General features: G+C 31.2%; 1 long non-coding RNA gene and 1 pseudogene across 1 annotated transcript; both read left to right on the top strand.

The window, feature by feature from the left end:
- The first annotated feature begins 791 nt into the window (after positions 1–791).
- Positions 792–15,251, top strand: part of LOC106324167 — a 34,097-nt pseudogene continuing 19,637 nt past the window's right edge.
- On the top strand, positions 6,187–6,771 carry LOC106325909. Its single transcript, XR_001267091.1, has 3 exons — positions 6,187–6,244; positions 6,317–6,367; positions 6,554–6,771. It is a non-coding gene; the product is annotated as an uncharacterized LOC106325909 (long non-coding RNA).

Genomic DNA, 15,251 nt, shown 5'->3' with positions numbered 1-15,251 from the left:
TTCTTAAACAATTATTAAATATATATTTACACTTTTTAGACATGTTGTTAGATTTTATTATTTGTTCTGCTAATACCTAATAAACCAAATTGTTCAAAACCGAAGAAAAAATATTCAATAATTTTTATTATTATTTGTATTAGACATGTTTCAATAGTTTCTACTTTCTATTGAAAAAGTTTCTTTTGTCGCTTAAATGTGAGTATTAAAAAAAATTTCCACCATGCAAATACCTAATAATTTAATTACCCAAATATGTTCAATTTAGTAAATTTTTATAAAAGCTAAATATATATTATAAAATTTTACATATTTTCAAATACAAAATAACCAATATTACACATACAAATATGAAATAAAATATAAACCATTAGGAGAATTAATAAATCCATGGAATGATGCAAAAACAGTGCTCCATGACCTTAATCTCATCCTTGGTTGCTTCCACCTTCTCACCCAACTGACCATGTGTTGGCAGCAAGAATGGCGACTCTTTTATCCTCTATACTTTCTTCTTCTTCTTTTCCTCTATGCAAACCCAGATTCTAGACAACAATCTTCATATCTGGAATGGATTTCATCTCTTTTTAGCCTCAAGCAACTTTCTCCTTATCCATAATCTCTCTTGTCTCTCTGATGAATCTTTCTCTCCCCGTCAAACAGAATCGCCACAGAGATACCATTGTAATGTTTGATTCCTGAATTTCTCCAATTGAACATGGAACTGCGTATTAAAGTGATAAAGGCTTCTCCTTTGATTTTTGGATTCACTGAAATCAGTAGCTAGCCCGATGGAGATGGTGTCAGTGTTCGATGAGATGGTCTCCGGCATGAGATGAAAGTACTACATGCTTGGAGCGAAAGGAGGAGTGGGAAAAACTAGATGAACTGCTTGTAGAGATGTGAGATTCGCCAATAATGGACACCCTGAATCTTGTTTCAGTTGTTATCGTGTTTATGCTGCCAACACATAATCTCGTTTTGGTTCACTTTCCCGTATTTTTGGGTTTCCTTCGAATGGATTAAGAACAACCTCAAAAAATCCACCGAACTTTACAACTTTAACATCTATTTTTCAGGCAAAACCAAAAACCGAGGATCCTGATGTGAGAGAGAGAGAGTGAATTAGGTTAGATTGATGGTAGATTAGATTTGATTGTGTTTGGGTGGGTGCAGTGGGGGATCCCGAAATTTATTTCAGGGATGTCATAAATTAAATTATTATTTTATTATTATAATATTAGATTTCCTAATATTTTGTTATTTAAAATTTAAATTATTATATAAAAAATTTAGTTAGTAGTGTGGAAATTGTCAAAAATAAACATATATATTCAAGTTAGGTTTATAATCCCAAATAAATAAGAAAGACAATAAATAATTTAACTGAAAATTTCTGGCGCAGAAGATTAATTTTGGATTGAAACCAAAAAAATAAACATATTTTGGGCCTTTGGCCCGTAATAAATAAAAAAAAATAAACTGAAAAAAGAGTGCAATTTGAGAAATCGAACTTGGGTTTAGGATTTTAGGGATGTCAGAAGTAAGGGGTAGCAGAATCTCCGGCTCTTGGGTAAAGCCATGCCTAAACCGGAATTCATATTGAAACCGATTAAACGAGTCTCACGTCCGAGCATCCGTCATCTTTTCCAAGAAACTTGGAATTCATCTTCGTTTCAGAAGCGGCGGTCACGATTACGAAGGCCTCTCTTATGTCTCAGAGATGGAAAAAACGTTTATATTGATGGATCTGTCAAAGCTGAAAGAGATCGATATTAATATTGAAGACAACAGTGCGTGGGCTCAAGCTGGTGCTACCGTTGGTGAACTTTACTACAGGTATAAATAAAGTCAACAAAGTGTTAACACAAAACTGAAGAATTTTGGGGACGTACATATTTAGTAAGAACTTAAAAAAGAAAAAGAATTTCTCATGATTTGGCGTTTATGTCCATGTATATAACCTTCAAACTTTTAGGGGTAAAAGACAATGATGTCTCACTGAATGTACCAATATCCACCCTGATTATATAGCTGATCAAGAAACTGTTTTGGTGCATGTAGGATTGCAGAGAATAGCAGCGTCCATGGGTTTCCGGCTGGTTCGTGCACGAGCTTAGGCATAGGTGGCCATATAATAGGTGGTGCATATGGCTCCATGATGAGGAAATACGGTCTCGGTGGAGATAATGTGTTAGACGCAAAGATGGTTGATGCCAATGGTAAATTACTCGACAGAGCTTCTATGGGTGAAGATACGTTTTGGGCGATTAGAGGAGGCGGTGGAGCAAGTTTTGGGATAATTCTAGGATGGAAGATCAAGCTTGTTCCGGTTCCTGAGACAGTGACGGTCTTCACCGTTACCAAAACGTTAGAACTAGACGTGCGCAACAAGATTCTTTGGAAGTGGCAAGTGGTCGCTAACAAGCTTGTTGAAGCACTATTCATCAGAGTATTATTCAGCGTAGCTGTAAACAACGGAAGCAAGACGGCGAAGATCAAGTATGTAATGGCTTGGCCAAACAGCGACAAGAGACCGACCAGGCACATTATCTGGATAAGAGATATGTACAGTTACATGATGCCTTATGTCTCAAGCAACCCGCGAGAAGCCTATGTGAACTACCGTGATCTTGACCTGGGAAAGAACAAGAAAAACGCAAAGACTAGCTTCAAACAAGCTCAAGTCTGGGGAGAAAAGTACTTCAAAGACAATTTTAACAGATCGGTGACTATCAAATCAAAGGTTGATCCAGAGAACTTCTTTAGACATGAGCAGAGCATCCCACTCCTGCCCGTTTAAGGCTGAACTCGTTATATTATCACAACTATGTACAATAAGTACAAGGTATATTGCACCTTGCTTAAGAACTTGCAATAAACTAGAAGAAATCTATAGACTACAATGGTTCTTCCGTATTTTTTTTTCAATGGTTTGGCTATAATAATATTAAGGTATCCGTGTGATACTTATTTCTTATGAATCCCCTAAGTGGTTTTGAGTACGCACGGTGGAGGATCTAGAAATTTTTTTTAGTGAAACCATAAATTATGTAAATTTTTAAATAAAATTTGTTTATTAAAATTATTCATAAAAAATAATATAATATTTAAATTGAAAATAAGAATTATTATATATAATATTGTTTAAAAACAAATAGACATTAATTCAAAATTAATTTCTCCATATTTAATTTTCTCAAAGTAAATATACGCTGAAAAATAGTTATTCAATAGACAATAAATATGATTTAAAAAATAGATACAGTAAAAAATATATTATTGACAAATGAAAATTTTTCTAAGATAGTAATAAAAAAATTTTATCGTGGAAAAAACATGGGAAATACCCTAGGATAACACTAAAAAAGGTTATGTCACAATATAGACTCTATAGATCAAAATAACCAAAATATTTTATTAAAGAAGTAAATACACTTATACCCCTAGGGTTAACTTATCTAAATTTTAGGGTTTAGAGTTAAGTAGTGGAGATTTGGGATTGAGATTTAAAATTTTATAAAATAAAAAAATGAATATTAAAAATTAAAAATTTTAAAATAAAAATTTTAAAATAAAAATTTTAAAAATAGTTTCAAAAAGTATTTTCGAATTATGAAAAGAAAATATGGAAAAAAAATAAAAAACAAATTTCGAAAAAAAAAGTTTAAATTTTTTTTATATAAAAAAATCGAATTTGAAAACATATAATCTAAAACTATAAAAAAGTATTTTTTTAATTATTTTTATATATTTTTATATTTTTTTATATATCTAGGGAATTATGATCCATTTACCTATTAAATGAAATATTTTGGTCATTTTACTCCTTGTGGTCTATTTTTGTGACCAAAACTTGAAAATGATCTATTTAGAAGAATTGACTAAAAACATACAAGAGTCAAAATGACTAAAATTTTCATTAAAGAGGTCAAAATAGACTTATATCCCTGACGCTAACTAATCTAAATTTAGGATTTAGATTTGACGCTAACTAATCTAAATTTAGGATTTAGATTTAAGGGGAAGAGTTTTTGGGGTTGGGGTTTCTAAGATTTAAAATTTTGAAAATAATTTCAAAAATATTTCTGAAAAAATAAATATTTGCTTTAATTTTTAATTATTTCCTTAAATATTTATTTATATTTATATATCTATAAATTAAAAATAAAAGATAATTTAACCTCTTTAATAAAAAAAATTTTGGTACTTTTTTGTGTGCCCTTTTCATCAAAAAGTCTATTTTAGAGTCTTTTAGTAGATTTTTCCTTAACAAATATGTCGAATTCATAATGTAATGACAGTTAGATAAGCAGTTATGGGAAAGGTAATTAAAAATATTTTATGCTGGAAATTAAATAAATTTAACAAAGTAAAAACTAAGAAACAGAAAACAAAAACGTTACCAAAATATAAACAACAGGGGAAAATATTTTTAGTCAATGAGGGGCAATCATCACTGATTCGTTGTAGTCAGCATTATCTTTCAATTTTGAGACAATTAGGTAAATATACTTAGGGTCTGACTGGTTCAAACGCAATGGTTGCGGTTGCAGTTGCGGGAGTTTGCAGATGCGGGTGGTTGCGGTTTTAAAAGATTTGTACGACTGGTTCTACGGTTAGAAATTGGTGTGTTTGCGGGATACTTATAACTGGTTAACTACCAAATGCAGCAGCGGTTAAATAATAAATTAATAATATTTATATTTTATATAATTATAAAAATATCAAAATTATAATATTGTAATAAATATAAAAATTATATTTAGAAGGTTATAGTTTTAAATTTTTAAAAATTATATTTAGAAAGTTATAGTTTTAAATTTTTATAAATTATAGAAAATATTTTTATTTTTAAAATTTATATATTAATTAAAATATAATAGATATATTTTAGTATTTTCATAATTCCAATTTAAAATTTTTATTGAATATTTTTATTTTTGTATTTATATTGTTTTAAAAAAATTAGAAAAAAATTATCCTCCCGCAACCGTCAGCAACCGCTAGCTGGAACTAGCTTTTGAATTTATGAGGTTTAGAGCGGTTTACAGCAGTTTGAGTGATTGTTGTAAAACGTCAACAACCGTTACCAATCACAAAAGCTAAAGCTGCGTTTGCAGGTGGTAATGCAGAAACCAGTCATACCCTTAATGGAAGCATATATTTGCTAACTACATATTGATTGATGTTAATTAATGGTCTAGTGCATGGTACTTAAGTCATAAGTAGACGATTTTTCCCCTCCTTAATGATGAAAGCTTCTGATGCAAACTCTGACACTGCATAAAGCAAAAAGTGTGTCAGCTAAATAGAGTGATGTTTGAAGTCATAATCTACACCTCGAGCGTTTCTAGCCACATGATTTATATCCATATTTATAGCTATATCATTAAAAATAAAAATTGTAATTTATGAAGAGAAATTTATGGAGAAAAGTTAATAAAATGGCTATCCTTTACATAGTAAAGCACAAGTCACTCGACCAATAAAAATTTGATATTTGGAATTGCTTTAAAAAAAGGGTTTTTTACAAAAAACACCTTTAATGTGGTTTTTTTTTTTGCAAATTAATCCGCGAATTCAAAAACTCATGGGTCAATCCTCCAAGTGCCTGTCAAACCGCAATATAACCCTCAGTCGTATATATGTGTATTTGATTATGTATAATTTTAACATTTTTCAATACTACGTCGTTTTGACACTAAATTTTTAATGAAAAAAATTTGTTGAACCTTACATTTATTGTGCATTTACGCAAGCTCCCATGTCCAAGATAAGAAGAAGAAACAAGGTCATTTCGGAATAAATTTTTAGAAATCTATATAATTGCGTTTGTTAAGTAAACAAATATATTTGTTGGCCGAGATGGTTATATAGCATGCACATGGTGTTTAAGGTTCAAGTTTCAAACCCCGAGTTCAACAATTTTTTTTCATTAAAAAATTAGCGCCAAAACGACTTAGTATTGAAAAATGTTAAAATTATACACAGTCAAATACATATATATACGGCCGAGGGTTATATTGCAGTTTGACTGGCACTTGGAAGATTGATCCGTAGGTTTTTGAGTTCGCGGATTAATTTGCAAAACAAAACAACATTGAAGGTTTTTTTTGCAGAAACGGTTTTGCTTTCTATATAACTTTCACTCTTTCTTTTTTCTATTCTCTTTCTCAGTTTCAACTGCTTCATTTTTCTCTTCTGTTGAGATCTTCTACTGATGACAAAAAAATCCATACAAGTTTGTGATTACTCTTAATTAAGATTCAGTTTCCTCTTTTCTCAATTAACCATCTCTTAATTGTCTTTTTAGGTTTAAAAGGGCACTCGAGTGTACTGTTCCAAAGTTCTGTCAGCAACTAAGGTAATAATATGTATCTCCAACAAAAAAAAAAAAAAAAAAAAAAAAAAAAAAAAAAAAAAAAAAATAATAATACGTATCTCCAACTCTGTTAGCTACAAAATTGATATTTTACGAATCTTTGTTATTTCTATTTATCATTATTCATTAGTCAAATACTTGCCTTGCTTCTGTATCCAACAAAACCAGAGTCTTTCGCAAGAACGAAAGAGTTATCAGGTTAAGAGACAATCAAGAAAAAGAAAAGACTAAACTACAAACAAGAAGATGGATAGTTCTCTGTAGCAAACATAGTAAAGGAGCAAAATTGTACACAATCTAAAAACAAGTTGTATCCTTATTTTTTTTAGGATTCTCCCTCTCATGTTACGCTTTAATGTTTTGTTGATGTAGTCTTGAAAAAGTTATATCCCATGGTTGACAAAATAATGATCAAAATATGTGGAAAGACAGCAAAACAAACCTAACACTCTACCAAGAAAAAAGACTATCAAGTATAGCTATGATGATGCAATTTTGAACTATTACAAATTTGTTTGTTATGGTTTGAACTATTACAAATTTGTTTGTTATGGTTTGGCAAGCATATTCGACTATCATACCATTTTTTTGTTAGTCTATTACATAAAGACTTGACTACCATGTTTAGTTTCATTGTTTTATTTTAAATATTAATAGTAACTAAATCCGTATTTTAGAATAAATTCATATACAAAACATATACAAATAATCTAATATATTTTCTGGTGTCATGTTTCTATTTGACTAAAATAACGTTCAATTTTAGTTAAACACAAAAAAAATAAAGAACATTTCAATTCTATATATGAAAATTATAATTTAAGAGTACACAAAAATTGACCCGTGCTTAGCACGGGATTGATAATACTAGTAACAATATAAAACAAATTACTAGGAACAACTATATCTCTACACGACGATCAAACAAACTATATTTCACCACAATATAACAATATGGCTAACTCATTTCTATATGATATTTATAACCTCGCTAAAAAGACATTTGTCTTACAAATTTCTTTTCATTAGTCTCAAACTAAAAGAACTACGAGCATATGAAAAGGAATATATTTAGGGGATCTTCCGATCTGTCTAACAGCAATGGATAACACGTAAAGGTTTCAACTAATGTAATTTGTAATCGCTAAGGCATAGTGTTATATATAATCTAACATAACATTTACCAGATAACAAGTTATATATCCGCTAACAAAACATGTACCAGGAAACAAACCATCTATCAATTTTTTATATCAAAATTATATATCAGATAACAGAACATGTATCATGTAACAAATATTTTATCGGATAACAAAACCTTTATCAAATAACGTATTAACTCACAAAACAATATATCAACTCATTTGTCAGCTACCAAACCATGTATCAAATAATGTACAAACTGACAAACCATTTATCTGCTACACAATACAAACCATGTATCAGTTAACGAGAAGTCTATGTATCATACCAACCATTTATTAATAATTTGGTATCAAGCTATGTATAAGCTAAAATAACATGTACCATGTAACAAATAATTTATCAGATAACAAATAATTTATCAAAAAAGTATCAACTCGCAAACCATGTATCAACCATCTTGAAATATTTTGAAAACCATGTATCAACATCTGAGAATACAAACCATGTATCAACCATCTTGGAATCCAATCTACCAACTCACAAACATATTTTTAAGTATTTCGAAACAATTAACACTCTTGTCAAGCTACAATTACCCAAAAACTCAAAGGGAAAATTGAATCTTACATAAACATATTTAAAACAAGCATTCTAATCAATAAAAAATATTTTTTTGAAAAAAGATTGATTAGTTCTCACCTAATAGTCATGAGATTTCTTAACAATTAGCCGGTTCACTTGTCTTCAATTGATTCTTCTATTCATTAACCAACTATAAAATGGTGGAGAGAAAAGAAAAAGAAGATCAAGCGAAAAAAAAGAGAATAAGAGAAGATAAAAAAATCTAGAAAATGAATAAGAGAAGAAAGAAAAAAGAGAAAATACAAATTCAGTGTTTTTCACTTGACCGACACATTTCAGAACTTCATCGAACAATGCAATACAGCAGCATGCGCAGTATAGATCATAGGGGCAATATCGTCATGAAAATAATTTTGACAAAGGGGTGGTATATCACCAGTTATGGTTGTCTCTGGGGCTATAGATGTCAACTATGTCTTCGATTTTTTGGTGAGCCGGGACTGCCTGTCTTATCAATTTATCCCGTAAACTATTGGAAATATATTTAACTTAAAAATAATTACTGGATGCATCTGTCCATTTCCTTACGTCACCTAACTTCACCCCTAAATACGCCACCATCGTCTAGGTGTATACGTTCTTGATAGATTAAATCTTTATAGAATCATCTCTTAAGTTAACTCTTTTAAAGAAAAAATTAGAATATTTAATATTCTATCAGTCTGATTTAAGAGATGGTTTTGGATCATTGTGCTCTCGGTCTACAATATTTAAAGTTACCTTGGCTGCACTAATTTGCTGCATCGAACCACTAGAATGTTTTCTGTTTGAATTCTTGATCTTTTCATGAATGTCTTACATTGTTCTGTTCAAATTCTAGTGGTTGAAATATTGGCTCATGAGATGTCAATAGGCTAAACATGTAACAATTTCCTACCCCTCTTTCATAGGTAAAAAAAGCTGAATATAATACATCGTATTCAAAAATTCATCCAACAGATTTTCCAAGACAACCAACTTCTAGATCTCTTGATTCATAACGTTATTTTAGTCTTTGTCAAGATGATATTTGATATCTTACATTACACAGTATTCGATGATCTTGTTCTTATTTTCGTTCTGCATCACATTATGATTACCAAACTAAATAAAAGAACTTTTGTGTTGATTGAATACTAGCTTTGTTCTTAATATAAGCTGAACTAGACTACAAATATACACCTGAATTGTAATTTATATTTTATAACAACAATTATATAGTTTATGTTATATGTCAACCCAGAAATATACACCCGAGTTATAGTTTATATAGTCAGCGAGTAATCATTTTCATTTTTACTCAGACATCAATCACAATTAAGGAAGAAGAGACAATGGAAAGAGGTGAGGAGACATGGGTGGAGACGGTGGTGGCAAGGAAACAATTAATTGTTATGGTGTTGCGATGTTACAGTGGAAGATGATATTTGATATCTTACATTACACAGTATTCGATGATCTTGTTCTTACATTAGATCTCTTGATTCATAACGTTATTTTAGTCTTTGTTAAGATGATATTTGGTATCTTACATTACACAGTATTCGATGATTTTGTTCTTATTTTCATTCTACATCACATTATGATTACCAAACTAAATAAAAGAACTTTATGTGTTGATTAAATACTAGCTTTGTTCTTAATATAAGCTAAACTAGACTACAAATACACCTGAATTGTAATTTATATTCTACAATTATATATTTGTATGTTATATGTCAACCCCGAAATATACACCCGAGTTATAGTTTATATAGTCAGCGAGTAATCATTTTCATTTTTACTCAGACATCAATCACAATTAAGGAAGAAAAGACAATGGAAAGAGGTGAGGAGACATGGGTGGAGACAGTGGTGGCAAGGAAACAATCAATTGTTATGGTGGTGCCGATGTTACAGTGGAAGATGATATTTGATATCTTACACTACACAGTATTCGATGATCTTGTTCTTACATTAGATCTCTTGATTCATAAAGTTATTTTAATCTTTGTTAAGATGATATTTGATATCTTACATTACACAGTATTCGATGATCTTGTTCTTACATTAGATCTCTTGATTCATAAAGTTATTTTAATCTTTGTTAAGATGATATTTGATATCTTACATTACACAGTATTCGATGATCTTGTTCTTATTTTCGTTCTACATCACATTATGATTACCAAACTAAATAAAAGAACTTTTTGTGTTGATTGAATACTAGCTTTGTTCTTAATATAAACTAGACTACAAATATACACCTGAATTGTAATTTATATTTTATAACAACAATTATATATTTTTATGTTATATGTCAGCCCATAAATATACACCCGAGTTATAGTTTAAATAGTCAGCGAGTAATCATTTTCATTTTTACTCAGACATCAATCACAATTAAGGAAGAAGAGACAACGGAAAGAGGTGAGGAGACATGGGAGGAGACGGTGGTGGCAAGGAAACAATCAATTGTTATGGTTGTGCCGATGTTACAGTGGAAAAGGTGAGGAAAGGATAGCGATGGTGGAGGACACGAATACCGTGGCTAGGATGAAACAATCGGTGGCGATAGTGGGTACCGATTTTACATGTAGAGGTGATTGAGGCAGAGTAAACAAAGGTTTATATGTTCGCCGGTATCAAGGAGTAGCAGAAATCTGAGACTTATTCTATTTCATACAAACTGTATAAAAATACAAAAACCTTTGCATATTTTTAGCTTGGTAATCCGACGTGTGCTACCACTACGCAATGAAAGATGCAAAGACTGATAATGGCAATCGTACAATGGGTGGACCAGTGAAACTGATAGGTATGTTTGAAGAGACCAAAATGGTGGAAGGAAAATATTATTTTACAACCATTAAAAAGAATAGAACATGATAAATAATATATTACTTATTAATGAATACGCTAAAGAAAACAAGTATTGAGACTTAAGGGCACGACATACTGTTCATTTTCAATGAAATAGTACATAAATACAAGAGTAAGAAGAGACTATATCTTAAATAATATAGCAATCTTACAAAAATAGTTGTAGTAACAAAAATTATAGTATAACTTCTTCTCACATAATATAGAATAGTCGGTGAGCCATCTTCTACATCTACTCTTTTTCAAACACGGTGACACATTCACTGGTCCACATTTGTCACTCTTCACCATCAGATTTTCATAGTGGCCCGGATCTGTGTTGGTGCAAGATTCAGAATGAAAAACAGAGTATAAATACAAAGTCATGAAGGCAATTTCTGTTTGGCTTCCCTAGAGTTATTGCCGATCAGACAAACACCATTGGAGAAGACGAAAACAGAGAAAAATTAGTGATAAAAATAGACGCAAAAGAAAGGACAGAGATTTAAGGGTTCATCGTAACAAAAGTAGACATCTGAGAGTGGAGAAAGAAGAAAAAACAAAAGAGGTTATATGTTTTTTTTTTGTGACGTCAGAAGGCCATTCTATTACTCAAGCTTGAGGTGGTTTGGGTAACCAGACCGGAATAGAACAACCAATAAAATGTAACTCCCTATGGAAGGATCTAGCAGTCTTAGCTAAAAAGTATGGAAAATGATTTCGCGCTCGTGGAACATGAGTGATGTTGAAGTCCGGAAAGCATATATGTAGCGTCTCTATCCTCTCCAATTCCGTCGCAAAGCTTGGCCAAGCATGAGTTCATTTATCATTGCAATCGGCTCCTTACAGTTTGTCCTAAAGGTCTGGCATGTTGAGTGTTGAAGCATATTCTCCATTGCCTACCGCAATGTTTCTACTTCCGAATGCAAGGCTGATTCCCGTCGAGTGAAATTTCTTGTCCCAAGAAGTTGTATGTTCTCACCACAGTCCATCCAAACCTATCCACATCCACTAAAGTGAGCAGAGGCCTCCAAGAGCCATCTAACAAGCAAATATTACCCAAGCTTATGACTTGGGGTCCCTCAGTGTTGTTATCTTGAACCACTGTTTGTACCACTTCGTTCGCATCAAACCAGGCTTGGCATTCACTTTCTGCATGTCGAATTAGCTCCAAAGGATCTCTGGCTATCCTCCTGAAAAGTTTGTCATTCCTAGCCTTCCAAATATACCAGATTATCCAGAAGTAAGGATCCATGTCTCGTTCTGACACAATAATAATGTTTTTCCTCCAGAATAGGTAATCCATATTTGTGTAGACGCTTGGCACTGGAAATATATATGGGCTTGTTGGAGTCGATGATAAGGACCACACTTGTAGAGCTGGCGGACATTCGAAAATGGCATGGGTTACAAATTCTTCTAGTTCTCCACATCTTGGGCAGTAGTTATCACACCTCATATAGCGTCTTGCTAAGTTCCTCGTTACTGCCACATGACCAGTTAACAATTGTCATATAAGGTGGCATATCTTCTTAGGCGCTTTTAACTTCCAAGCAAAGGCTTGAAGCTTAGTGATACTCGGCTCCAAGACTTCCTTCTCTCCCTCTGTCTTTAATAAATTCTGAGCCATCCAATATTCAGATTTAACCGTGTATTGGCCATTCCTTGTGTAGTTCCAGCAGAAAATATCACGATGATGAGTTGAGCTTATGGCCAAACTCCTTATGAGTGGTATGTCTTCAAGATTGGCATAGTTCTCCAATAAACCAACATCCCAATTCTTCGTTACCTAATTAATGATATCGCTGACTCTCATATTATGATGCATAACTGGCGCTACAGGGATAGCTGGTCTCGCAGGGGTCGTTGGAATCCACGGATTCTCCCACACCTTGATTTCATAGCCAGAGTGTATCTTCTGTCTAATTCCCAATAATAACAACTTTCTTGCAGCAGAAATGCTAGTCCACACATATGATGGGCTGCTAGCAGAATTTACTCTCAGTGGTGAGCTAAATCTATAGTATCTGGTTATTTTACAAGGGTGTTTTGGCATAGATTTCATGAAATATATCTAATATCATGGTAAACTTTTTTTAGTTAGATATTCAATTATATATTTTTGGTATATAAAATCCAACTTTTCTTTCATGTTTCTCTTTTTAAATGGTCGATAAGTTTGATACACAGAACCACCAACAATTTTGACGCATCCTAAGTAGACCGTGTCTTTTTCTCTATCAGTCATTTATCACACTGCCATAAATTTAATTTTTACATTTATTATAGTGATACAGATACACAAGCGTGCTTCACACGCCGTACAGTTATCGAATCCAACAATTAAGATATCCGGATCCGGATCCGGCTTTGACGGATCCAACATTTTACTATCCGGATCCGGATTCGGCCCCTCCGGATATCCGGATTTTCGGATCGGATCCGGATCGAATCTCGGATCGAATCCGGATCTCGGATAAAAGTCCCAGGCCTACAACCACATAATAAAAAGATGGCAAACATTAAATGTATACAATTTGTTTTAAATATAATATAGAAGTATGTTCTATTCTATTATAAACTTATAAAATAAAAGTGTTATACAATTTGTATTTTGTTTATTTTCTCACTTGTAACATCATTATCATCATCACAACCGATTATTTCATCGATGTCATTTTTTTTTCTTCACCATCGTTGTCACTCGTCGTCTCCTCCCCTCTTTCTATCATTTTCTAACTCTTCCACTTCTCATGACAGTTTCTTTTCCTTTTCCTACCGTTTTTTTTTTTTTGCATTTATCTCATGTACTAATAACAATATTTCATCTTAATTCCTCCGTTAGATACATCTTTGCTTCTACCGACTTTAGATAAATAACTTGTTATTTTTATATGATATTATTATATACCTATAATATAGAAATGTTAACCATGTGTGATATATTTAGGTATGCCTTAGCAAAAAAAAAAAAAAAATTATTTAGGTATGCTGTAACTATAAATGAATTATTCTATATTGATAAATATAGTGCAGTATACATTCTTGGTTGCACACATCATGCTTGTTAAACTATCACAAGCGGAATAAATTGATCTATTTTAATTTAAATAAATTTGTAATATCATCCAACCACTTTATTACATAGTTATTTTGTAAAAACAAAATTCTTATATTATTCAGCTATTTTAACCATGGTTGGTGCCTTGGTGGAAGGTATGTTTGGTAAATATTCTTGAGAAAGTTTTCCAATAAATTCGTCAACTTTGTTGGGCTGGTGCCTATTAGTTAAAGAGTTAACTGTTTATTGGGTTATTTTATTATATAGATTTTAATATCTTATTCTTTAGCTTAGCTTGTGTGTTATAATTTTAGACTTTTTCTCTTTCTTTTGAAAAGAACAATTATTTTTGGCTGGTTTGGTTTATAGAACTTTTTGTTTTTGTTTTCTGCAGACTTTGTATCGTTTTAAAATCATTCACTTTAAATTTTTTAACATTAATAATTTAATAAGATAAAATATTATTATAATAAGTAAATATTTCAAATATTAGGAATTATCAAAAATAATTATTTAATTTTTAGTGAACTCCTAAACATCTAAAATATTATTTTTACTATAAAATGAGTTCTTAGACTTTTTGAAAAAATGCTAACTTTTACTTTTACTTTTTATATTTAAGTTGACAATGATAGAGATTGCTCTAATATTTTAGATAAAACTTTTTTTTAATTTTTTTAGATAAAGCTTTAGACGATAAGAAATCAAAAACGTGTATTTATAAAATTTGTTTAAACCAAATAGGCAAAAAAAATCAACACGTCCATGTTTCAAGACATGAGAAACGGATGTCTCAATGAAAAAGTAGTTGACCCATATTTCTGGCAGAATATTTGTGAATAATCTATCCTAATAAAGTAGAGATTTTTTGGGGCACTTTTCATCTTTACCTCTACTAAATAGATATTTTAAATTTATTTTTTCATTAAATGGTAAAAGACTCTTATGCCTTTGTTTTTTATATATATAATAAATAAATAAAAAAACTAAAAAGATAAAAAAATAATGTTTTAATATTTTTTGAATTATACAATTTCGAAATTCAAAACCCTAAACCCCAAAACTCAACTCTAAACCCTAAACCATCAATCCTAAAACCTTATATTCTTTTGAAATACGAACCCTAAAACCTAAACCATCAAATCCTAAACCTTTTTTTTGAAATACGAACCCGAAACCCCGAAACATCTAACTCTA

The sequence above is a fragment of the Brassica oleracea genome, chromosome C2, assembly GCF_000695525.1.
Source record: "Brassica oleracea var. oleracea cultivar TO1000 chromosome C2, BOL, whole genome shotgun sequence".
Classification (NCBI taxonomy): domain Eukaryota; kingdom Viridiplantae; phylum Streptophyta; class Magnoliopsida; order Brassicales; family Brassicaceae; genus Brassica; species Brassica oleracea.
The sequence above is the reverse complement of the archived record's forward strand: the minus strand, read 5'-3'. Positions and strand labels throughout refer to the sequence as shown.